The 27666-nt window shown below is 36.3% G+C and overlaps 1 protein-coding gene across 4 annotated transcripts in view; it reads right to left on the reverse strand.

Moving 5' to 3' along the window:
• LINGO2 (leucine rich repeat and Ig domain containing 2) overlaps nt 1-27666 on the reverse strand; it is a 1114992-nt gene that overhangs the window by 655815 nt on the left and 431511 nt on the right. The gene's annotated exons all lie outside the window — the stretch shown is intronic.

The raw sequence follows: 27666 nt of genomic DNA on the forward strand, positions 1-27666 counted from the left end.
AGCCCAGCAGCATCCGTGAGGAACCACAGGGTTCTGAATAAGACAGTTTGAAAACTACTACATTAAACCAAAAGAACTATTCTCTGATAAAGATACATTTCAATGATGGCCAAGGGAGACTGGTGGACATTCTTGATGGAATCATGTAATTTTGCCAAAATTTAATTCACAGGATGCCAGTTTACCCTCAAATTCTTCACATCCTCAAATCACATATAAAGTTACTGTACTAATTTCACCAACTTTGATTATTTTCATGGTAGCTGACCCTTGGGTAAAGTTGATTTGTAGAAACAAAAGTATTCATGGAATTTAGGCTTTTTCATGCTTTCCCACATCACAGTAAATGCACCTGAGGCCTTCACTGACCTTTATTGCATTGGATCAAAAATTGACTTTTTTTCTCCCTATAGCCTCTATCCTCCATGTGCAAGCAAAGCCTTATGTCTTAATCACTGATAGAATGTTTTGCTTCTCTACCATACCCTTAAGGAACTGTGGCAAAAAATTATATCTTAAAAAGAAGCAGCATATCTGTATACTGAAACATTTAAAAGAATATCCATCACATATCTTAGTGATCTGGGCAATCTTTTGTCTGGCATTTATATAATGAATGTCCATATTATTTTATGAAAGTTATTCACATCTCCACGTGGAGTTTTAGCATAAAGGATTTTAAAAGCTTGCATAATATTAGGGATGCATCAGGCTACTACTGCTGTAATAGATTATTGTTAAATAACGATACTAGTAGCATCAAACAGCTAGAATTGAATTCTTACTATAAGCCAGAGCAGAGCTAAAGATTACATATAATGCAATTTATCAAGAAAATATATAAGTTGTTATTAACTTCATCTAACAAATTAGGAAACAGATTAAAGGACTAAGAGACATCAAGTAAGTCCTAGAGATGGAGTCTGAGCTCAGCAACCATTATCTCCAAAGTCTGTTTTCTGTGTCACTGGCTTAATTCTGGGATTGAATGAAATAAAGAGCAAAGAAGTTAAATGAATAATGATTTTTAGTATTGATATTTGCACTATGATATCCTCATATCAATTCCTAGTTACCAGCACCAAGAATCTTAATAATGCTATTAATGTTAGCAGGAAAAAAATTGCTAAATTACTAAATATCTTGCTGCTAAAATAATCCCAAACTTTACTATATAGCTCAAAGACATATAATATTTAAAGCCAATATGTTCAGACACCTAAAATCTGGTACCATTTCTCACTTTTACCTCTGTAACTGATAGTTCATTCATTTAGTAATTTAGTCATTAAATATATATTGCATTCCTACCATCTATCAGGCACTTTACTAGGCACTTGAGATGGAGGGATTTTAAAAGACAATCACTGTAGCAACCCAGATTTAGCAACAGACTGTGAAAATATAATACAATAATTATTCTACCAGAGACATTTACAAGGTGAAATGGAAGCACAAAGGAAGCTATCCTTGTCAGCCTGGTAAGGTCTAGTCTCAATCCAATGCCAACCTCAGATTCTGATGAAATTCTTTTCATCAAACTTACTCTGAATTCTATCCTGGAGTTAAGTAAGCTCTTATTCAAAGCATTGCTCCAAAATGCCAGGTCAGTCTAATATCAATAGCCCCTTAGAACTTGGAAAAATAAATACTGTGGTTTGAAAAGGCTGGTGGGACTGTGGGTAGAATGTATTTCTTTTTTATAAATTTATTTCTTATAATTTTTAATATGCTTTTTGTTTCTTTGAATCAATGCTTTGATAAGCTTTTTTCTCATCATCTCGGTGATAACCCTTCCATCTGGAAGAAATATACCAAGTATATCCGATTTGAAGGTGGTCCTTACCCAATTTATTCTTACCAACATGTATTATATACTAACCACATCAATACCCATGCACCTACTGATATTTTGAGCATATTACAAGATAATAATAAGTGAAAATATTAGGCTATTTGTGGTTTCTAGATATAACATGCGTGGCCCGGTTAAAAACTCTTACACAAGGCAATTTTTAATTGAATATGTGGTTTTCCAAAAGATCTTTTGTAAGTCCGTTGCTTGGATATGGAACCCATTTTTGTTTTTATTAAAGATTGCAAATAGAGATTATGTTCCCAGGCCAGTCTTCTAACCTAATCTATTAATGCAAATATATTAGATGAATATTAACAGTAAAAATCTGCATTCTGTCTCCTGGGTCCCATATGATTCAGGAGGAAAAAGGATAAGGAAGAATCTCCTTTTAAATTCTTTGTATATAGGTTTATCTACGGGCAAATTTTTGAATACATGACTTATTCTTTTAGCATTTTACTATTTCCTTTCTATAACTGTATGCATATTTTCAGTAAATATACTCATTGCTGTACCTCAGATGGCTTTTCCTATCTCCCAAAGGATTTCTAATGAAAATAATGCCTATAAGAACCACATGATGCTTATTTACACTATCTAAAATCTTTCTCTATATACCATCTCCTGTAGTCCTCACAGCAACCCTATGAGGTGGATATTATTATCCCACTTTTTTTCAAATTAGGAATTCCAAGACACAAGAAGTCTTAATAACTTGTCCACAATGACACAGCTAGTAAGGGTGGGCAGAACTAGAATCCAGACATAGGTAGTCCAGCTGTAGAGACTGTGTTTTTAGCCATCTTTTCACTATATGTATTAACGGTGTTGGGGGCTCTAGCAATGAGGGATGGAAGGACAAGTGTAGTCAAGGCCCCACACAAGTCATGTATGAGTTGGATTCTTATCTGTCAGAGACTAAGTAAATAAGTCACTTTCATAGACACTTATTACACCACAATTTCCCATTAAATGAGAAGACACTTCTCCTTTAAATGTGTTTTCGTGACTTTATCCAGCCTGTTATTTTTTATGCGGCTTATGAAATTCACTGTATGTGAACTGTACCCATTGAACTGTCAGCACACTTCATGTGCTCCAAATCCTGATACAGAAAATCAAGCATTCCCATAAAAAGATAGAACAAAGAGAAGACATTTCCAATTTGTCACGATTGCCTTGATAGTGAACACAGCTATTTATAACTGGCAGGCTTAACTTAGGGCAAACTCTATGGAAACAGATGTCACTGAGTTCTCAAAAATAATGATTACAATCATTTTGATGTTGCTACATTAAGCAATGGATATATGAAAAAAATGTTCAACTTCATTAAATGTCAAATAAATGGAACTTTTAATTGATATATACATCATATTGGCATAGTTTTTTTTTTTTTTGGTGAGGAAGATTTGCCCTGAGCTAACATCTATTGCCAATCTTCCTCTTTTTTTTTTTTTTGTTTGAGGAACATGCGTCCTGAGCTAACACTGATGCCAAGCATCCTCTATTTTGTACGTGGGTCACCACCACAGCATGGCTGACGAGTGGAGCAGGTCCCAGCTGGATCTGAACCCACAAACGTAGGCCCCGGAAGCAGCGTATGTGGAACTTTAACCACTTGGCCATGGGGCCAGCCCCAGTATAATGTTTTAAATAATGATAATACCCAGTTTGTGCAAAGGGAGGGGAAAACAGATGTTCCCGTGCACTCTTGATAAAAATCTATATCCATACAAAATTCATTCATCTATTTTACAGATAAAAATCTATATGTATATCCATATAGATAAAAACCTATATCTTTGTACAAGATACTGTGTCAATAGCTGTTAACTTTTTAAAAGGTTATATCAAGTAATCCCACTTCAAGAAAGATATTTTAGAAAAACATGAACATAAATGGATTGATAAATAGGCAGGTGGATAGATGGTAGGTAAACAATCAAATGACAGAAAGAAACATATTTTCAATGGTTTATAATAGTGATTTTGGGGAAGTAGCCTACATGCTACTCAGTAAGTGGGCAGTTAAGTAGCTTGCAGTATGTCCATACAACAAAATACTACAAAGTCTCCAGTACTGTTGAACCGACACAGCAAATTGCAGAACAATACATGGAGTATAAAAAAGATTTAGGTCAAAAAAAAATGTCTGAGGAATGAGAGGATATTACTTTAAAAAATAAATACTTCTAAATCATTTGGTTTTGTTGCAATTAAAAATATAGAAAAAATTTAACGACCAATTGATAATGGTTTTTTGAAATATATATATTTTGATTTGATGTGTGAACTACTTGATTCATTTTAATAAAGATAACAGATTATTGAAATGATTAGAATCTATTTTCTTTCCACTAATTTTTCTTTATATTATGCATATTGTGATTTCCTAAAATCAACTTGATAAAGCAACATAATAGCAAGAAACCTTTTTCTTATTTTTCTTCCTTAATTGTAATCCTATCAGTATCTTTTTTTTGTATAAAAGAAAACAGTAACTTCTTTTTGATGTCAGCTTCTTTATCTTTAGTTACTAGTTCTTTTGTAAGCTGCCTGAATCCTTTTCTATCCTGCTTTCAGTTGGGTATTAAAACAGTACTTTGCCACCAAATCATTTGTAACAAATGCACATATCAAGATTCTTCACTACTCATTCTCTGTGGTCTGACTCCACAGTTTAGAGAAAGCATTCTTTACACAGCTTATAACAAATGGAAGCCTGGAACCACAGGTATTAGGCTGCATTTCCATTGTGCCAAAATGGGCTTATCTAAAGTTATACATGAATAAGATTTGCAAAAGGAAATGCAATTTACTAAATGTGGAAGAGCCTTTTAGTTGAGTCATTCCAAACCTGCAGTTAACTTCTCAAATTAAAAGTCTCCAATCCAGCCTCAAGTTGATTTACTGTTTTGTTTCCTCCCCAAGGAATGAACAAACTCATTTCTGAGCATCTAATAGGAATCCAGAAAACTTGGGCAATAACACAATGAATGGAGTCTGTTTTCAGTAACCTTACACTCTAAGAGAAGATAAGTCAAATTAATAAAGACTCATATTATTAGGACTGGAGCAGTAAGAGTCCACGTATAGGCAGAGATGAAGTATTATTGGAAGTTCAGACTAGGGAATGATGATTGCATGTGAGTAGGATTCAAAGATGCCAGAGAGGTAGCAGGAAGCTAGTCATCCACAATGCCCAGCCAAAAAGCTGTGTAATTAATTAAATGTCTAGCTTCATTGAAAAGAAATTAAGAAGAACTGAGGAGGCTGAATTTTGTCCTGTCAGAAACAATATAGATTTTGCATTATAAAAGTGACATGATCTAAATTTTTATTCCTTGGCCTGCTGACTTTGCTTCTATTATTGCCTTAGCTGGAGTGTCCCTGAGTTTGTTTATTTTTTTACTTTATTCTCAAGGGAACCCAAAAAGTTATCCACATAATTCCCATACTTCATCTTCTGGGATTCAGAAGTGGGCTGTCATATTCTTTCAAAATGTTATGGAAAATATATTCTTTTTGTCTATTCAAGTAGCCTTTTATTCTTGGACTGATTAGAACTCCATGTGAACTCACAAGGTAACTAGAGTGGAAATTCAATTTAAAACCAGAGACCTTCATATCAGATAATGATCCCTTGTTCTTCCCTCATTGCCTCTTCTTCCTGGTGTTCTGTCTAGACTTGCTTCCTATTACTCACTTTGTCACAGTACCCCAGCATTTCTGGTCAGCATATCTTCTTGGAATGGGTTAGGTACTTTTCACAGTTAGGACACCGAGTATAACTTCTCAAAATGGAATTTTACTTTGCACAATAAAACCCACTTTGAAAAAAAGTCATTTTACCTACTACTTAGAATATATTTTTGAAAATGTGTTAGGACGAATTCTATAATTTTAAGAATCATTAAAAATTAGTGCCACCTTTTGCCAAACTATAGTTCATTTCATTTCCGAAAGTTCAGGTCTTTGTTTAAAAAAAAACAGTCGAAGTTGCTATCTTGGAAAAAGTGCTGTGAAACACATTTGCCCATATTTAACTGAAGTAGAAATAGCATTAAGGAGCATCAGGTAGCATATCTAATAGAAGATGTCTTAAAGAGACACATCTCGTCCTCATTGTAACTCCTTATATGCTTTTTGTTAAGTGGAATCTGCATCATCAAGTGAACTGTGAAAGTGTTGCAGTTCAAAAAACCCCAGGGCACTTCTTACTGCTGCAATACTTTATAAGATTTCCCTGACTTTAGATAAAATACAATATTATTTGTTACAAAGGAGCATACAACTTTTTCTCTAGACCATTTCATAGGTTGGCTGTAGCAGCTTAAGCTTAAAAACACACATGAAATGCAAAGTTCTGTCAAAATCATTTAAGGCTGTATTTATGGAATCACTACTGAAAACTGGAAATTGGTGAAATCTGTACATAAAAGTGGCCCCATTTATGAACTACTTAGACTCAGAAATGCACCTTATATGTTGATGTATTCACAATGATAAAAAGACAAACATACGTGACCAGTGTGTACACATTCATGAAGGTCAAACTTCATGGGAATCTGGGACGTTGATGATATGAGTTCTGGTTCTTCATGCTTTGTTTTCTACCTGATTAAAATATGTCCAATGATATGTGCATTGTGGCTATTTTGTTTATTACACATATATTTATAATAAGCCATATGTACTATAATCAGCAACTAGCACAAGTCCCTCATGCATCTTTAAATTAGGATCCTGCCATTCAAAACATTATCATATCTTTTCAATGGAACTGGAGATCCCAAATACTAATGTAGTATTAAATGTTTAACATTATTCAGCCTGTTCTTAATTCAGTAACAACATCTCCATAACTCTGTGATTTCAAGTCTTTTGGAGTTGTGTTTTGTTAAGTTCTAGGTCTGAATATTTAGGAACATATTGAAATCCTCTAAATCAAGTTCTTTGACCAACTCCACAAGGCATCATACTTTTAAAAATTTATTTTATTATTTATTTTTTTATTTTTGAGGAAGATTAGCGCTGAGCTAACATCTGCCCCCAATCCTCCTCTTTTTGCTGAGGAAGACTGGCCCTGAGCTAACATTCATGCCCATCTTCCTCTTCTTTATATGTGGGACGCCTGCCACAGCATGGTTGACAAGTGGTGCGCAGGTCCACGCCCGGGATCCCAACTGACAAACCTCAGGCCTCCAAGGCAGAATGTGTGAACTTAACCACTGCACCACCAGGCTGGCCCCCCGCACCATACTTTTTCTTTTAATAGACTTTATTTTTTTATAGCACTTTTAGTTTCACTCAGAAAAACTGAGTGGAAAACATGGAGATTTCCCATATACTTGCGCCACCCCACACAGTCTCCCTCACTGCCAACACCCTGCACCAGAGTGGTACATTTGGTATAATCAATGAACATACACAGACATATCACTATCACTCAAAGTTCAAACTTTACATTATTTCACTTTTGATGTTGTACATTCTATGGATTTGGGCAAATGTATGATGACATGTATCCACCATTATAGTATCACACACTATAGTCTCATGGCCCTAAAAATCTTCTGTGTTCTACTTATTCATCCCTTACTCTCCCTTGGGACTTGACAACCACTATCTTTTCACAGTCTTCATAGTTTTGCTTTTTCCAGAATGTCATATAGTTGGAATCATACAGAATGTAGTAGCTTCAAATTGGCTTCTTTCACCTATTAATATGTATTTAAGTTTCTTCCATGTTTTTTCATGGCTTGATAATAATTCTTTTTAGCACTGAATAATATTCTATTGTCTAGGTGTACCACCGATTTTCTATTCATTCACCTACTGAAGGATATCTTGGTTGTTTCCAAGTTTTGGCAATTTTGAATAAAGCTGCTATAAACAACCGTGTGCAGGTTTTTGTGTGGACATAAGTTTTCATCTCATTTAAGTAAATATCAAGAGCACAACTGATGGATCTTAACGGTAAGAGTATGCTTACCATACACTTTGCAAGAAACTATCAAACTATCTTTTAAAGACTTCTCATTCTCTTGACAGAAAGATTTTGCAGAGCGGAAGTTTTTAGTTTTAATAAAGTTTACCTTAGCAATTCTCTTTTTCATGGCTCATGTTTTTGATGTATCTAAAAAGTCACGCCATAGCCAGGTCATCTAGATTTTCCCCTATGTTATCTTTCAGGAGTTTTATAGTTCTGAATTTTATGTTTAGGTCTATGATCTATTTTGAGTTAATCTTTGTGAAAGGTATAAAATCTGCATCTAGATTCATTCTTTGCATGGGGAGGCACAGCTGTTCTAGTACCGTTTATTGAAGAGACTATCTCTTCTCTACTCTATGTCTTTGCGCCTTCATCAAAGATCAGTTGATTGTATTTATGTGGGTCTATTTCTGGGCTCCTTATTCTATTCTATTGATCTATTTGTATATTCCTTCACCAATATCACACTGTCTTGATTATTATAGCTTAATAAGTCTTGAAATAAGGTAGTGTCTGTCCTCCAATTTTGTTCTTCTCCTTCAATATTATGTTTGGCTATTCTGTGTCTTTTGCCTCTCCATATACACTTTAGAATCAGTTTGTGAATAACCTGCTGGGCTTTTGATCACAAAAATCTCACAAAATAATTTGCTAGGATTTTGATTGGGATTGCCTTGAATCTACAGATCAAGTTGGGAAGAAATGACATCTTGAAAATATTGATTCTACCTGTCCATAAACATGGAAATCTCTCCATTTACTTAGTCCTTTGATTTAATTTAACAGAGGTTTGCAGTTTTCCTCATATTGATCCTGTATATATATTGTTAAATATATAACTAAGTATTTCATTTTTTGCTAGTATAAATGGCAATGTGTTTTAAATTTCAAATTCCACTTATTCTTCACTGGTACATAGAAAAGTAATTGATTTTTATATATTAATCTTGAATCTTGCAATCTTGCTATAATCATTTTGATTGTTGATTTTTCCAGATTTTCTACATAGATGATCATATCTGCACACAGTTTTACTTTTCCTTTCCCATTCTGTACACCTTTTATTTTCTTTTTATATGTTATTGCATTAGCTAGGACTTCAAGTATGAAGTTGAAAAGGAGTGGTAAGAGAGGAAATGTTGGCCTTTTTCCTGGTCTAGTGAGAAAGCATCAAATTTCTCACCATTAAGTAGGATGATAGTTTTAGGTTTTATGTAGATATTCTTTATCAAACTGAAAAAGTCCCCCTGTCTTCCTAGTTTGCTTAGAGCTTTTATCAGGAATGGGTGTTAGATTTTGTCAAATGTTTTTCTCTGTCTCTATTAACAAGATTATGTGATTTTTCTCCTTCAACCTGTTGATATGGTGGATTACATTGATTGATTTTTTAATCTTGAACCAGCCTTGCAAGCCTGAGATAAATTCCACTTGGTCATAGTCTATAAATCTTTTTATACATTATTGGATTCAATTTGCTGTGATTTTGTTAAGGATTTTTGTATCTATGTTCATGAGAGATATTGCTCTGTAATTGTCTTTTCTTGTAATGTCTTTTTCTGGTTTTGGTATTAGGTTAGTGCTTGCCTCATCCAATGAGTCGGGAGGTATTCTCTTCGCTTCTATCTTCTGGAAGACATTATAGAGAACTGGTATAATTTCTTCCTTAAATGTTTGGCAGAACTTAGCAACAAGGCCATCTGGGCCTTTCATTTTCTTTTGGAAGGTTATTAACTTGATTCAATTTGTTTAATAGATATAAACTTATTCAGGTTGTCTATTTATTCTTGTGTGAGTTTTGGCAGATTGGATCCTCTAAGTAATTGCTCCATTTCGTCTAGGTTATCAAATTTGTGGGCATAGAGTTCATAGTTCATAGTATTCATAGTATCCAATCACCTGGTATCTTCCTAGTATTCCTTTACTAGCCTTTTAACATCCATAGGATCTATAGTGATGCCCCCTTTTTCATTTCTGATGTTAGTATATCATATCCTTGCTCTCTCTCTCTCTCTCTCTTTGTTAGTCTGGCTAAAGGCTTATACATTTTATTGATCTTTTCAAAGAACCAGCTTTTGGTTTTGTTAATTTTCTCTGCTTATTTCCTGTTTTCAATTTCATTGATTTCTGCTCTAAATTTTTTATTGTTTTTTTTTTTTTGGTTATTTGTTTTGTTTTTTAAAATATTGGCACCTGAGCTAACTGTTGTTGTCAATCTTTCTTTTTTTCTGCTTTTTCTCCCCAAATTCCCTCAGTACATAGTTGTATATTTTTTAGTTGTGGGTCCTTCTAGTTGTGGCATGTGGGATGCCACTCAGGGAGGCCTGATGAGCAGTGCCATGTCCGCGCCCAGGCTCCAAACCAGAGAAACCCTGGGCCACTGAAGCGGAGAGAGCAAACTTAACCACTCGGCCACGGGGCCGGCCCCTCTGCTCTAATTTTTATTATTTCTTTTCTTCTGCTTACTTCAGATTTAATTTGCTCTTCTTTTTCTAGTTTCCTATAGTGGAAACTTAGATGATTGATCTTAAATCTTTCTTCTTTTGCAACATATGCAGTCAATGCTAAAAATTTTCGCCTATGTACTGCTGTTGCTGCATCCTGCACATTTTGATAAGTTGTATTATCATTTTCAATTAGTTCAAAGTATTTTAAAATTTCTCTTGAGATTTCTTTTTGATGTATGTACTCTCTAGCAGTATGTTCTTTAATCTCCATGTATATTGGGATTTCCCAGGTGTCTTTTTGTTATTCATTTCTAGTTTAATTCCATTGTGGTCTGGGAGCATACATTGTATGATTTCGATACTTTTAAATTTGTTAAAATGTGCTTTATGAACCAGAATGTGAACTTTATTGGTGAGTGTTCTGAATGAGCTTGAGAAGAATGTATATTCTACTGCTGTTGAATGAAGCAGTCTATAGATGTCAATTATATTCAGTTGAATGATGATACTTTTGAGTTCAATTGTGCCCTTACTGATATTCTGCCTGCTAGATCTATTTCTGATTGAAGTGTGTTGAACATTTTATATGATCCCATTTTCTCTCCTTTCTTAGCACATCAATTATACTTCTTTTTTTATCCCCCAGTGGTTGCCCTGGAGCTTGCAATATACATTAACAACTAATCCAAATCCATTTTCAAGTAACAGTATAATACTTCACAGGTAGTATAAGCACTTTATAGTAATAAAATATTCCTAGCTCCTCCCCATATCATTCCTTCATTCATTTCACTTATACATAAGCTGTAGTCATCAAATACATTTTTGTTACATCTGTTTTGGAAAAAACCCCTGTCATATGTCAGATCAATTAAGAAGAAGAAAAATAAAAGTCTTGATTTTATCTCTACTTTCCCTCTTTCTGCTCACATTTCCCCTCTGTTCTTGCATGTTGTCTACTTTGTCTGTTGGAGCCCTTAGCATATTAATCATAGATTTTTAAAATTCCTGGTCTATTAATTCCAACATTCTTGCCATATCTGACTCTGGCTCTGAAGCTTGCTCAGTTTCTTCAAAGTGTGTTTTTCATCTTTTAGTATGGCTTATAGTTTTTTCTTAACAGACAGACATGACATACCAATAAAAGGCACTGCAGTAAATAGGCCTTTAGTAATATGATAGTAAGGTATGGAGGAAGGGAAAGCATTGTAAGGTCCTGTTATTGGGTCTCAGTCTTTCACTGAGCTTGTGCCCGTGGACTATGGACTTCACAAGTGCTTCTCAGTCCCTCCTACTTCCTCGTAGGTGGGACAGAATAGCTAGAGTGGGCTGGAGTTAGGTATTTCCCTTCCCCTGGGTCAGTAGAGCTCTACTAAAACCCCAATAGATTAGGCTCTGGTAAAATAGCTTCTGTTGAGGGCAGGCCTATGTCAGAATGACTAGTTTTCCCCTCTCCCTGCCTGAAGCACAAAGGGAGTTTTCTCCAATCTTCACTGTGAGAATCTAGTTGAGCTCCTGGAGGTAAAACTCATGGACGTGTGAGGGCCCCTCTGTGACTGGGCCCGCCTGGAGTTTTTAACTTCAAACTTGTCCCCACTGAGCCTCCTGCAATCCATCAATTACAGTTCAGGTTTTCCTACTCCAGAGCTAGTTCCAGCAGTTTTCTGCTCCAGTAAGTTGTGATTCTCTGTAGTCAGCCTGTCTGCCTCTCCAATTTTTGAGGCAGCCATTTGCTTTGTTGACCTCACTTCTCTGAAAGATCTAAGAACAGCTGTTAAATTTTTAGTTTGTTCAGATTTGTCTTTGCTGTTAGGACAGAATGGTGACTTCCAAGCTCTTATATGCTGCAGTGGCAAGGCAAACTTTACTTTTTTCAAACAATAAAAATCATGTATAAGCTGAAGGCACAAATACTCCATAAACTATGAATGTTTATAGTTCCACCCCATGCTAGGAAGCGTGCATATATCTGTGGCTTTGAAAGTGTGTTAGTTCTTCCTAAACTGTCTCAATGTCAGTCTGCTGCTTTTTTCTATTGTCTTATCTGCTTTTCTCAAGGTTGGCTTCAAATAGTGCTTCTGAAAACATGAAATAGTCTATAAGTTGAAAAACAGAGGAGGTTTAGGGACCATGTAAACAACAAAGGCATTGGAATGATAACTGTTCAAAAAAGACCAGTACCCAAGGACATTATCCAGCATAAAGATGATTTTAAAGTCAGCTTATTCTGATGATAATATTTTTCAGACTCAGGAATGAAGTCACGGAACACAATATTCCAAAATAATTAATGTTACCAAAAATTTGGTTTTCAAAGATTATCTTGTCAAAGAAGAAATAGTCAGCTGGCCAATACCAGGGGGCTTATTTTAAAATTCCCTGGTACAGGGGCTGGCCCCGTGACCCAGTGGTTAAGTTCACGCGCTCCGTGGCAGGCGGCCCAGCGTTTCGTTGGTTCGAATCCTGGGCGCGGACATGGCACTGCTCATCAAGCCACGCTGAGGCAGCATCCCACATGCCACAACTAGAAGGACTCATAACGAAGAATATGCAACTATGTACCGGGGGGCTTTGGGGAGAAAAAAAAAAAAAAATTCCCTGGTACATTTTTACCAGGTAAAAGTTTAAGTCAAACTTTTGGAGCTTTAAAACCAGGATTACTTTTCTGGTCTTCATGATATACATACTATCCCTTATTTTTTCCTCCAAAATAGAAAATTTCCTTCACACTGTAATCTGTTGAGGTAGGTAATCCCCTTCCTTAAAGTTCTACAATGTCTTTTAGAGGACACGTAGCTACCAGGCTTGCCACTCTTGCAGTCATACTTCTATATCACAAATCTACCCTATTTTGACTTGGAGCATAAATACTCATAAGAAGCACTTTCACTTTGCTTAATCTTTAGGTTCTCAGTCAGACTATCAGCCCTGATGCTTGACCATACATCATAACCTTATCTGCCTCTTACATGAACCTTTTTCTCTAAGGGTCCCTCAATCTAAAATGCTTTCCCAATCCCCCATCCCAAAATAAACACACCTAGTTAATTCCACTTACCCTTCAGATATCCGGAATGAAAGCCCTACTTAACTACTTCTTTCCACTCTAGTTTAGAATCCTCAACCACATGTTCTCATAGAAACAACTCCCTTCTTTCATAATGTTTATCTGGAGTTTGCAAACATGAATTCATACAGTGTGATGATTTTCTATGAAAAGTTCACAAGTAGGGTGGCTGCTTTTGCCCACCACTCTATTCCTATATTCTCAGCACTTGGCAAAGAACGAGCAATAAATCAATATTTTTGAATGAACAAAATAAACATCAACATGTCTCATAAAATTATTATATCTGCTAGCCAATTAACATAGTGGGACCCTAATGGAGTGGTACACATTGGTGGAAGTAAAGAAAGGCACAGCATGGAGGATGAAAAGCACCCAAAGTCAGACTTCACCATTTTTCCCAGGGTCACTGTTTCCCCATTGACCCTTAGATAAATGCATGAATTCCCCTAACAGTCCACAGCTTCTTCCATATTCTCTATCAACCCTTCCGAAATGCACATATTCCTGAGAGTCTTTCAAAGTTAATTTGTATATTCTTATTTCATCTCACTCTGTACTCTGGGGAATTAAAACACACACACATACACACACACACACACACACACACACACACACACAAACACTGAAATAAACCTTAAGGAGCACTAGGCTTGAAATCTGACTATAGTCAGAGCTGGTCCATTTTCGTCTTGCACTGTGTGTTTCAAATTCCCAAAGGTGATGACTAGCTCTGCTCAAGTGTCTTGTAATGATCCTGTCCTCCCACTGTCGCTCTTCCCAATCACGCAATGCTGTCTGGTCTGTTTGGAGGCCTGAGAGATGAATGAATACCTCAGGGGGCTGTATCAGTATTTATTGTTGGGACGGTGAAGAGCGGGAGGAAGAAGCAGGGCAGTAAAAACCATCTGTGTTGAGAATTATGGAAGCCAGAAAGGGACTAGCAGGGAGTCCTGCATCTATCACCACATGGAAGCCCATTAAAACACACACATTCAGAAAACGAGATCTTGGCAGGATATGACTCAATGAGAAAATTCTGTGACTGAAATCATACTGAACTTACTCACTATTAAGTAGGAGAGAATAAATGGAAATAAGAAGGCAGGAATAAAGACTTAATGACATGTTCTCAATATATTTTTTTAACTTCCCCTATTTAAAGTAAACAAAATTCACATTTCCAAGTCAACTAAAAGGAAACTGGGATGAAACAAAGATTGGCAGAAGTTATGTTTTATGACATTAATAATAATACTCTCCTTAACAAGTATCCAGACAGCATACAATCTGAAGGCTTACGACACAGGTACTAATACCTAGAAATATGAACAGATATATTTTTTAATACACTGAAAATCACAGACAGCGGCTAAAACAGAATATTCGGAAAATAAAAATAGGCATGCCTGTTAGACATGCATCACGTACAATTCAGGGATCCACAAGGAAAGCTCCTTTGTTCATCATCTGATGAGCTTTGCATCATGAGGGTGACCCTTGCAGATGTCTCATCACAGTGACCACTGTTACCCATCTGCTCTCGTGTGTCTCTTTCTCTGCCCACCTGTATGGAGTTTTAAGGCTGATCAGGAACTGACTGACTTGATGCCAAATTCAGAACTCCAGCTCACTTATAATAGTATCTTAGTGCTTCTTGATAAATCTATAAACACGTCTTGCTGACTTTTGAACTTTGGAAAGATGAATATTCTTCTGTATGTTTAGTTCTTATGTATTTGAGAAAAAAGTCTGCAATATCTAAGGTGACGTTCCAAGTTATCCTTAACTAAATTCTCATAAGTTTACTCCAAATTGAATGCAATATCACATTGAAAGATTATGAATCACTCTTATGTAAAGTATTTTTTACATCAGGAAACATGAGTACATATTACAAATATAAACAAATGCTCTTACCTAGAATAATACTCTATTTATCTAGATGTGGTATACGTATGAATTCTGCACATAACAAACTTTTGTTTTAAAGTACTATTTAAAAACAATGTATGCATATTTATAACATGCGTAACATATATTTATGGAGCTGCTTATACGAATATGTTCAACATTATATTCAAAATGGTTTGTAATTCAGGGTTATTAAATAAATGTCAATTATTTCACTAGAGACTAATATGTCAATGTCTCTTGAAATATGAAGGGCTATTTGCTCCTATTATTTAATGGTTAATATATGGATGCATGTTTCAAGTTCCAGAGGCCATATTTTATGCATTTGATCTCATTGATCCCTTTATGAATGATATAAATTCTACTCACTTTTTTTCTGATTGGAAAGGACATTCCAGATAATTGAGGCCATTGAATAAGTTGACTCTGAATAAGAAATTCATCCATCTAACTATTAGATGCCTATATAGCTCTAAGGATTTGTGCAACTGAACCATAATTTTTTTTTTTTTTTTTTTTTAAGATGCTTCACTAAAAAATGGAGCTTCATCAGCCAAGGAAAAAATCCATGTTGAAGAGTTAGTAGGAAAAGCTCTTTGGGATGCTGGGCAGTCCCCTTCCACATTCCACTGCTCACATTTAGTGGACTCCTCTTTACCTTTCACATCCCAGCTAAATGATGCTCTCCTAGGGATCGTTCCCATGAATCCCTCTACTTTAAACTAGATCAGTCCTTGATTACAATTTCCAATGATCTATTTGTATGAGTGGATTGATATTTTTCTCCCTCATTAGACCAAAAGCTCCAAGACAGAGGAGCTGTTTTTACTTCTGAGCATAGAATGCAGGACAGTGTCTAAAGAAGAGTGGACATACAATGGACATGCATGGAATAAATGAATGAATGAATAAATGAATGACTGAATATGGAACGGTGGTTCTGGGGAAAGGGCCTGGAGGAAATATGGTAGGGGGAGGATTTAAGCTCTGAGGACAAACATATCTGGGTTTTGAAACCAGCCCCAGGGTTTATTACTAGCATGTTTATTTAAATTACCCTTATCTCCGTGTTAATATTCCCTACTACTTTGAGCTGCAGTGATAATAAACTTAGGTAATTTATGTGAAAGAATCCAGTATTTATTAAGTGCTTAAGGAAGATTCTTAGTTTAATTGCCAAGAATCTATACGTTAGGGTCAAGCTTGAGTTTGTATCCTAGCCCTGTCCTTAAGAGCTGAATGATCTAGGAGAAGGTATTAATTATCCTTGAGTTTCAGTTTCCTCATCTGTAACATGGTAATAATACTCTCTACTCGAGAATTTTGAGGATTTATATGCTATATTTTAAATAAAGTGCATAGCCCAGAGCCTGACACACGGTAAGTGCTGAATATATCATCTCATGATCCACATCACTATTCTCTTAACCACCTAAACTCTATCACACTCACTGAAGAGTAAAGTGTGCAATGATTTCAAAGAGAATGGTATACATTTAAATATGCATCCTAGAGGAATTACTATAAAAAAGTGTGGCATCACAGGGGGAGTTATTAGGACAATTAAGGGTTGCTTCTGGAGTCAAAATTTCTAGGTTCAAATCCAAGCTCCTTCATCAACTGATCATCTTATATAACTGCTCTAAGACTTAATTACCTCTCTTGGAGATAAAAACAGTACCAATGCATAGAGCATTTATAAGGACTAAATGAGCCAATGAATCGAAAGCACTTAGTATAGTGCCTGGCCTGGTGTAACAAGTGACAAAAACTAATTCAATGTTTCCAGAAGGGAATGCATCCATTAAAGGTCACCTGTACTTACAATAGGCTCTGGGCTACAGACTGTGTTCCCTTCCTTGTTGGGAAACAGAGACTCCAAGACAATAAAGATTGCCTTTTCACTGAATTATAGCAGCATAGCATCCAGTAAGTCTAGCATTTATAACAAAAAGATTGAAGAAATGCTCTACTTCGCATTCCACAGAAAGAGCCAAATAAATATCTGGGAGGCAACAAAGTAAAGAGTGAAGTTAGTATGAGAAGTTGGAGATAGAAATGATGAAGGGTTGTGAAATATAATAATTAGAAAAACTAACCTGATAAATCACTAGTGATAAGTTTACATCCTTATAACATGATAACTTTAAGTAGGAAATAAGTGTTTTGAGTTTTTTTTCCTAAAGATTGGCCCTGAGCTAACTTCTGTTGCCAAGCTTTTTTTTCTGTTCTTCTTCTCCCTAAAGCCCTCAGAACATAGTTGTATATTCTAGTTGTAGGTCCTACTGGCTCTATGTGGGACGCCACCTCAGCATGGCTTGATGAGCAGTGCCACATCCGCGCCCAGGATTCTAAACCTGCAAAACCCTGGGCCAAAGGGAAGCGCGTGAACTTAACCACTCTGCCACAAGGCCAGCCCCTGTTTTGATATTTTTTAGTTTTTTTTTTTTTTAAAGATTGGCACCTGAGCTAACAACTATTGCCAATTTTTTTTTTCTGCTTTTTCTCACCAAATCCCCCAAGTAGATAGTTGCATATTTTTAGTTGTGGGTTTTCTAGCTGTGGCATGTGGGACGCTGCCCCAACACGGCCTAATGAGCAGCGACATGTCCGCGCCCAGCATCTGAACCGGTGAAACCCCGGGCCACCACAGTGGGGCATGGGAACTTAACCACTCAGCCATGGGGCCGGCCCCTGTTTTGATATTTTAAGGAATTTATCTTAAATTCAGCATTGCCACCCATCTGAATTATCACAAGTTTGAAAATATGTGTGTAAATATAAACATGGCTTGAAGTTTCACCATATCTTATATATAGAAACTCTATTAACTAGAACACAGTTTCATAAAGCATTTTAGGGAGTCCACCGTAAGGTTCTCTGGATTTTCTTTTCTCCTCTTACTATGAGCTCAGAATCTGAATCTGGAATGTCTGAGACTGAATCTCAGATACAACATCTTACTAGAAAAGTTACCTAAATTCCATGAGCTTCATTTACCCCATCCATAAAATCATATAATAAACCTATTTCATATGACTGTAATAAGGATTAAATGAGCTATATGTTCAAAGCATTTGGAAAAGAGCCTGGCACATGGCAAATTTTTATTCTTGCTTAAGCACAATGAAGGATTCTAAAAGAAAGTGAAAATCCAAGTATTTCAAATAAGCATTTTTATTTTTATTGCATGTATTTTGATTAAATGTGGTTAAGAAACATTACAGAATTTAAAGAGAAATTGTATTATAATCCTGATTCCCAATCTTACTACCTCAATAATTATTTTTTAGGTTTAAATTTATTTTAATTTTGTTTAGTTGCTTATAAAAGTCTCAATTATGACATTTCTGTACTCACACATGTATTTGAATGCAAATATAATAACTGTCATAAATATAATTTTGTCAAAGATTCGCTTTCTATTGATAGCTTGTGTGACAGAGATTGCTAACTAACCCTCAAACCGTCTTCCTCTTCTTCGGTGTCATACAACTAGACCTCTACTTCCCAATTTCTCTTGCAGTTAGCTGTGATCATGTGACTATTCTAGTCCATGGAATGTGAGCCAAAGTGCCATGTACCTCTCAGAAACTTGGATCCTAAAATCTTTCATGCTCTCTCCTCCTTAGTGATCAGTCAGTATTTCTATGTCCATTCTAACAGGATTATTTCCTTTGTTCCTCTGTATTATATGTGGTACTTTCCATTAGAAGCTATGGGTTTAGGGTAGGGCAGTGGTGTTAGGTAAGAGGTCTTTTGGGGGAGTCAGGAAAGCAAAATAGGGCACTTCTCAGAAGGCAGTGAGAGCAGTAGCCAAGACATTAAAGAGAGCTTGACCCATTCATCCCTGGCATTGACTGGGTTCATTGACTGATAAACCTCTTGCACAATTTTATCGTCTGACTATGCTGTGGCAACTAAAATAGCCAGATCTACAACAAAAACAAAACTCCAATGATAGCCATTCACCTCTTCTACATCTCAGCATCCTCCAAGCACTTTAGACTTTTCATGGCAATGGTGGCTTTCATCCCAGCAGGATCCTAAACATCATCAAGCATTGGGCTACTTGCCAAGTGCTTCTCAGGTTCAGTTTGGGAGCCAGACAGTTTGCAGTGGATCTGCCAGTTGCTCTGTAATATGCAGTGTATCCACATTCCCTTACAGATAGCCTGAGGGTCACAATGTTGTTATAAGCCCCAGAGGGACACTGGCAGTCACACATTGGAGTGGCAGAGCCTCTTCAGCCTGATTCCATGCAATGCTGAACGGAGCAAAATCCTTCCTACCATCAAACAGGAATAGCTGTTCTGGTCTTTTTGGAGAAAGGTATAATTTTCTATGGTATTAAGCCATGAGTTTCAGGTTCTTCTCTATTACAACAGCTAGCATTATCTAACAAATATAATTAGTTTTTCATGATGTTTATGGTTTCAGTAAGTTAGAATCACCAGAATAAAAATACCCTATTAATTCTAAAACAAAACACTTTATTACAGTTGCTTAAATGTTCCATTATTATTAATATGCATTCTACTTTATGGTAGATATTCAAATTCTGCTCTTATAGTGACATAATATTATTCATCCAGAAGATGTTTTTAGGTGAACAGTATGATATAAACAAAAGTGTGAATTTAAATAATTCGAAGTTCTTTTGTTTGGTTCAGATTAACCAAACTATGGGTCCGTCTACATTCTTTGTATTTTTACAGCTTAAACTGCTTAGAATGTTGCATCTCAGTCGACAGTTCTAGAATCCTCTATCCTGACTAAACAAAGAATTTAAGAGCATCACCAGACTCCAACCCAAGACTGCAGGAGCATTTGGACCGGTGATGTATTTTTCCAATTACTGCTTTCAGTGTTCGCTGTCTATGAACACATTGAAGCCATTTAGGATATATTATTCTAGTAAATGAGCAGACTGTTCACACACATTAAATTTCTGTTTCTCTGTAGATTGTAAAATGCAATACCTTTATCTATTTCATGCTGGAATTAAAAATCCATATCACAAATCCTTAGAAAATAAACCATTATCCCTTCCTGGAAAATGTAAATGAGAATAAGCATATATATTCTCAGAAAAGTACAGAATTAGATCTACTCTTTTTTCTGGGTAATGTAGCTAAGATTAATTTATTCTGCAACATATACCTGTAATGAATGTCCCTTAACATTTAAGCTAATGGAATTACAGAAGGCAAAGAGCCCAGGACCCTGCAGAAGAATAAAGAAAGTATTTGTGAGCCAAGAGGTCAGGACAAAGTTGGTGGTGGGGCTTTCAGAAGGAATAAATAGGTTTTAAGTAAAACCAGAAGGCCATTTTTCCAGTTTCCTCATTTCATGTATTTGTCTGTGCAACAAGATGTTATGTTATTTTTTAATTAAAAATATTCACTATGATTATTAATACCTTATAAAGACATACCACTTCTCGGAAAAGGATTCTTTCAGAAGATTTTTTTTGATGGCAGTTGAAGAATGAATTAGATGACAGAAAGAAAAAAACTACAGGCAGTTGTGGCTTTCATTTACAAAAAAGATGCCAGCCTAGGTACTCCTTCGGAAGGAAATTAAGTAAATTCAGAAGACTTTTCCAATAAATAAGAAAATGTTTGGGCCAAGGTGAATTTGAGATGTTCTATAGGTAGTTGGGAGTCTAACAACAAAAATAACAGTGACGATAAAATGTGTTACCATCACTGCTGGCTGGCATCATGCAAGATGAATTGGCGTGCATTACTCGGGTCCACACTGAGTCTGGGGGTTAGAAATAACTCTTTTATTGCCAGTGGATATACCACTCCCCTACTCTTGGACATTTAATTTGCCTTCAAAGTTTTTCCAGTATTAAAAACCAAAATAACAAAGAAAGCCTCTCATCAGTACTTATGGTTTCTTCCACATGTTAGATTATTTTTACAACAGATTCTCAAATTCTACTTCTCTTTTTGTAAAGAGAAAAAAATAGAAAAATGGACATGGGCATTTTGGAGGAAAGAGGGATGGTGGTGTGTGATAGAAAGTAATGGCACGAGGGGACATAGATGGGAGAGAGTCCGCAATCCTCAGACTACGGAAACTTTATGACAAGCGGACAGGGAAAGCAACATTCTGAGAGGGCTGTCCTGACACACTGACACGGCCCGGACTCAGATTGTGTGGCAGGCCTCAGAACCGCATCGGAGAGAAGTCAATATGGGGTCAGACATCTGTTACAAAATAAGGAAATTTGTTTTCAAATTTCAAATTTGCACAAAATTTGTTTTCATTAAGACAAAGTTAAATGGAAATTAAAGGAAAAACAGAGATTTTACAGTGTATTTCGTGCACTCCAATTTGGTTCTGAATATTATGTTCTCTGAGGCCAGAAACTGTTCTGTTTATCACTGACCAGAGCACTCGGAATAAAGCTGCTGTCTGGTAGATAGCTTTATATGTAGATATGATTGTAATAGTAGATATGATCTATCAAACTACAACTCTTAAATCTCTAAGTGTTTGCCATCAAATTATATCAAAGAAATGAGACAGACTCACGTTATTAAACTTAGGATATATATTGTAAATTAACTGAACCCATTTACTTAGTCAACGACTATATCTGGAGATTCCTGATGGATTTTAAAATATAAAGTTTATACAAATGAGGTGTCATAATGTAAATATATCTTGTAGTATAAGATCTGGTATAAAATTACACATAATACCATTGAAAATTAAATGCTGTGAAAAATGACCAAGGAGCTATCATGAGCCAGCCAGGACTTCTTTCTGATCTATTAATATGTGACCCCCAAGTAGGTGAAGGCTCAGTCAAGTTCACAAAGGTATCGGAGGAATTGAATTCTAGACAGAGACTCTCAGAGGACGTAGACGAATGGCTGCTCTAACCCTGTTGTCCAGTGTCAAAGGAGCCATTTATTTTGGAGGAACGTGCCCATCAGCTTCTTAAAGAGCCCTCTGACACTTAACTGAGCTCAAATTAGGGAGAATTACAGGATTTATTTCCCCTGATCACAACTTGACTGAAAGTGATTCTCATCTGAAATGTGCAAAAAGATAGGGGGCTTTTTAAATAAGTGTTATTCAGGTCTAGGGACAGGATTAAGATCAATGGCTTAAACTAGGTAGAGTTGCAGTGGGTGGAAAGTTGAAGGGAACATCACAATAAAACTTACAAGATTTTAGAGAGCAATCTACAATGAAACAATGAAACAATGAAGACAAAAGCCTTAGAGAGAATCAACCCTCTGTCTTTCTCTCATACACACTCAGATAGAAACGTGCATAATTTATTCTCTCTAAACAATTTCAATGAATTTCTAGACACATATAGAAAATTGATTGTAGACAGAGTTTCTTTTCCCCACTCAAAATTGTGAAGTAGGCAAAGATCTTGGGAATCCATCCTTCCTGCCTCTTTCACCTACCCCACTTACCTAGTGCTCACCGTTTTTACACTACCCCTGCCTTCTTAGAATCTAAGGGGACAATTTTTTCAAGTGCTAGACCATTCACGCACAACTCCTGTCATGCAAACTACTATCAGTAATCCTCGGATCTGACTTTATGATGGTCAATACATCTTATGAATTAATCCAAAATGAGAGGATAATGGCCACAAAATTCAAAGAGAATTTATTGAGTACCCAATTTTCACAAGACAATATGCCAGGGCTAAGGGGAATAAAAGACAAAGCACTGTCCTCAAGAAACATATATTCTTTATAAATAAACAAAATACAAGGGAAAATGTGACCAATATTATGAGAGAGATACAAAGGATGCAAAAAGCGTAACAGATAGCTAGACCAATTTCAACAAAGAACATTTAGAAACCTTCATGGAGGAGGTGACAGTTAAGAAGATGCTTATATTATTTAATCATAAAGAAAGAAATAATATGGGACTTTAAAGTATTAGGTGAATTCTACTTAAGGTCATACATAGCCTGAACAATATGTCCAGTGTTTTCTCAATTAGTTTATAAACAGCCCAGATACTGGATGACCCTGTTCAAGGCTGGATATCTCGTAGCCCTAGGACAATGGGAAGAATAACCTGAGTCTCTTGGCAGCCCTCTAATCATATCACATATAAATCTCAAATATATGCTACATATACTTCCTGCTTTTATCTCTCTCATCAACCCAACCCTGCCATCGTACCAGGCAACTTCGCATTGCACCCATGGACGTATCCCATCCTATCCTAAGTACTCGCCTCATAATTTCTTGATTTCTTTCCTTCTCCTCTTTATCACACCCTGACTTAGCCATTTTCCTGAAATCCCCCCTCCAGTTACAACCTCTTGCAACTCTCCCACACTCTAATTTCCAATAAATATCCTTACTTTTCTCAGAAGTTCCATTTGTTCCTAGGCTAAAAGCTTCCTAATTTTCTTTCTTTTTCTATCGAGGCCAGTCAGCTATCTCAGACACTCATACCAGCACACTGAACTCCCAAGTCCTTTGTTTTATGCTCTAGCTTTGCTGAAAATCTGCAAACAAATCAGTCCAAACACTTTCTTTCTCTTCTCCCCCTCATGAACTGTCTGGAGCTGCTGAAAAAAGAATTAAAATACTCCACTGATTGGTGTCATTATAAACTTACGATCCCCACTCTCTGCTGGGTCTTCAACACTTCTCTATCCACTTAGTTATACCATTTACTTTTTCTGAAACAGCTGTTCCAAACCTTTATCACTCGTCTCAGTCTTTCTATTCAGACTCTGCGCCTTCCACCCTCAGCAGACAATCTATCATTCGCATTACAGAAAACAACAGAGACCATCACGTGGGAACTCCTAAACTTTCATTCATCCCATTTTTAAAATCTATGATTAATTCCACATATTTGTTTGTTTAAACTAATATGATGGTATCTCAATTATACGTCAATTTAAAAAACCCGATGATTAATTATCTCCCTGCTGTCATAGACGAGTAGGAGTCTCCCAGCATTTCAAGGTTAATTTCATTCCCTCTCTCCTCATTATAGAGCACACACCTCGATCCCCACCCACGTGCATCTTCAAGCTCTTCTCTCTTAGCTCCTTTTCTTCCACAACCAAGGTGTTCCACACTCCTTAAACCTTCCCTAAATTAACCTCCTTCCCTGAAGGAGCCAAATGCCTTCTCTTTTGGGTGCTGCCTGCTTTGAAAATTTCTTACCAGCAGCAACCACTTCTTCCCATTCACTCCTCACCCCGTCTAATTCACATTCTGTGCTGGTGACCCACTGCAGGGGATTTTACCAAACTCATCAATGTCCAAACTCTGCTGACATTTTCAACTCTTCTCCTCTTTGACTTCTATATTCAGAAGGGGACAGTCCCTCTTTGTCCAGACACTCCAGCCACCGCACTCCTACCCTCCTTCTCATTTTGTGCTTTTCTACCTACCTTACTGACACTTTATTTTCCTTCTCTTTTTGTGCTTTTCTCACACTGATCTTTCCTCTTCTCAATTTACACTTCCTGGAAATTTCTCCTGCTTTAAAAACTCTTTGTTAAAATTCAAATTTTCATATCTAATAGAGACCACTCCTATAGAATTCAGGTCCACAGCTTTTACTGTTTATTAAACATCGGGAATCAACCATATGAATCTCAACATGCCCTAAACTCTACTGTCATTTACTCTCATTTAGCTCTTTCTCTAGCCCAACAAAATAATTTAGATACTGTATGAACTCAAAGAAGTTTTTCAATCTTCCTACTTCCTCATCCTTCCATATCTCATTAGCAACAAATCTTAGTGAGTCTATATATCGGGATACATAATCTCTTGTTGGAACTACTGCAGTATCTAAATGAGTTATTTTTCTCCCATTCCAAACCATCTTCCACATTGTCACTGAAGTTATTTTCTTCAAAAATACAAAATAGGTTATTTCACTCTCCTATTAAAGTACTACCAATACCAAACCAAGGACTGCGGAATTAAGTCCAGACTTCATTTGACATATATGAGGCCTGGTGTCATCTACCCTATCATCTCATCTTTTTCCATTCTCATTCTCACTCTTTGTCATAGACTCACTCTATGCTTCAGCCACAGCGTCTTATGGTGTACTATGCACAGACACTCAAAATTCTTTCTGGAATTCATGCCTTTGCACAAGTTGATTGTTTTGCTCTTCTCCTCTACCTTCAAGGCTCATGTCAGAGTTTTTTCCTCTGTAAAGCTTTCACAAATCCCTTTGTACGACACTGTATGAAAATGATCGGTTTATTGGGCTGTACCCCCAGTCTATGAATTCCTCAAGTGAAGTTCATATTTATTCTCTATCATATCTCTTTTCCCCAATTGTCCCATGAGAACTCTTTGGAACACCAGCATGTAAAAACTTCCTGTCACTTAAGTACTAAATATCTGCAGTCGCATAATTATAATTCAAGAAAAAAATGGAGGAGGAACATTATTTGACCTTATTGAGATTTGAATGTGTTCTAGAGAAACCTAACTCTTTAAGAATAAATTCATTTTTCTTTTTTATCATTCTACAAATAATGGCATCAATATTATAAGAAAGATTGGAATTTGTGTGGTTGCTTCAATATAATGTAGTGCGCCTTATCTTGTGTGCCTTTTCATGCAAAATGCATTAATAAATGTAGGTTTTTACAACCCTATCTGTCTTCACTTTATGTGGAATAAAGCTTAGACCTATCAGAGAGACACTTTGGAGTGTCATCTCTCAGGATGAAGGTCTGCTCCTAGCTATGTACTCACATCTGAGTCATGAGGATGTAGACTACTGCCTGTTAAGATGGACAAATATATTTTTTTCACTAGTGTCTAACCTTGACACAGCTTATTAAAACAGGCAGAGTTCATTCACTAAGTACGAAACTTTTTAATATTACACAAGTAACATATTAAAAAGAGCATTGTATTATAGATAGATGATTTATAGATATAAAGACAGATATATAGATATAGATATATAAGAAAAATGGGAAAATCTTAATGAGGGGAAACAATAAAAGCCAAATAGCACAAACATGTTAAATTTTACATTTTGATTTGTTGAAGAAATGAGTTTCTGTATGATGGGAAGGTACCAATAAATATGAGATATATTTCCTGCCTTCATTGAGTTTATGACCCATTTGGGGAAACAAGCCATAAATGCGCGAAAAGTGAAATAACAAAACTTAAAAATAGAAAAAAAGACCTACAAAAGAAATATTGCAAGTCAATTCATTATTGATGATCAAATAAATGTGCACAAGAAATAATTGCTACAGGAATGCATGGAAGGAAAGACATCCCTTCCTTTGGGATACTATGAGAAGGTTTTTTAGACCATGCATTTTAAAACATAAAGATATTTTTAACCTCAAGGGAGACTCTGAGATGGATCTATCTAGGACTGAATCTATATAATTACAGAGAGCTCAGTTTACAAAGTTTCCCTACAAATCCCAAAATTGTACTGCTCTTTGGGCAAGCACTCCCACCATACATTTGAAATAAAGCAGTTAAAAAGTTCAGTCAGTTGGTGAGTTTTTCTCTTAGAGCAAGAAAGTAGGCCTTTCCGACACTGCCATTACTGAAAGATAAAAGGACATGTAAGGCATATCAAAGCTAAAACATAGAATTACAAAAGATTCTGAAATAGAGAATGCTAAGAATGGGACGATCTCTATTTCCCTGCCTTTTGAAGGGCATTAGATATGGACCCTCAGGAGAGCACTGTGAACTGAGACAAGCTTTGGTGCTGACCATCTTCTACTCTAGCCAAGAATAATCCTATCACTGTGGGACCTAACAGGACTCTGCTCCTTGCCAGCCTTGAGATAAGCAGTTCAACCTATTCTCTGCTCTGGAGGCAAAAGCAATGATGATATGGCTTTGGGCTAAAACCAACACAGCCAGGGAGCTCTGACATCATCCCCTGGCTGCATAGGATGTGATTAAGCCTGGAGTTCTTACTTGTAGGTAGGTATTAGAATCAGCTGAGGAGCTTTTGAAAAAATACTGGTGTCTTGGCCTCCCTTCAAACAACTAAGTCATAATCTCTGGTGGCGGACTTGGGTGTGACTCTTTTTTAAAGCTCTCCAGGTCATCCTAGCATGCACCCAGGGTTGTGAAATACTACATTAGACAAGTGCTTCTCAAACTTTAACGTACATATGAATGACCTGGAGATCTTGTTAAAATGCCGATTCTGACTGAGTAAGTCTGGGGTAAGACCTGAGATTCTGTATTTCTAATAAGATCCTACAGGATGCTGATGCTGCTGGCCTGAGATCCTCATTTTGGTCTGCAAATCTCTTTACACTTCCTTTTAAAAAATCAACAAAATTATGGCAGAGTTATCAAAAAATTCTGAATCTCAGACTATCCCCTTAAGAGATCCT

Source organism: Equus asinus, chromosome 23 (genome assembly GCF_041296235.1).
Source record: "Equus asinus isolate D_3611 breed Donkey chromosome 23, EquAss-T2T_v2, whole genome shotgun sequence".
Lineage (NCBI taxonomy): Eukaryota > Metazoa > Chordata > Mammalia > Perissodactyla > Equidae > Equus > Equus asinus.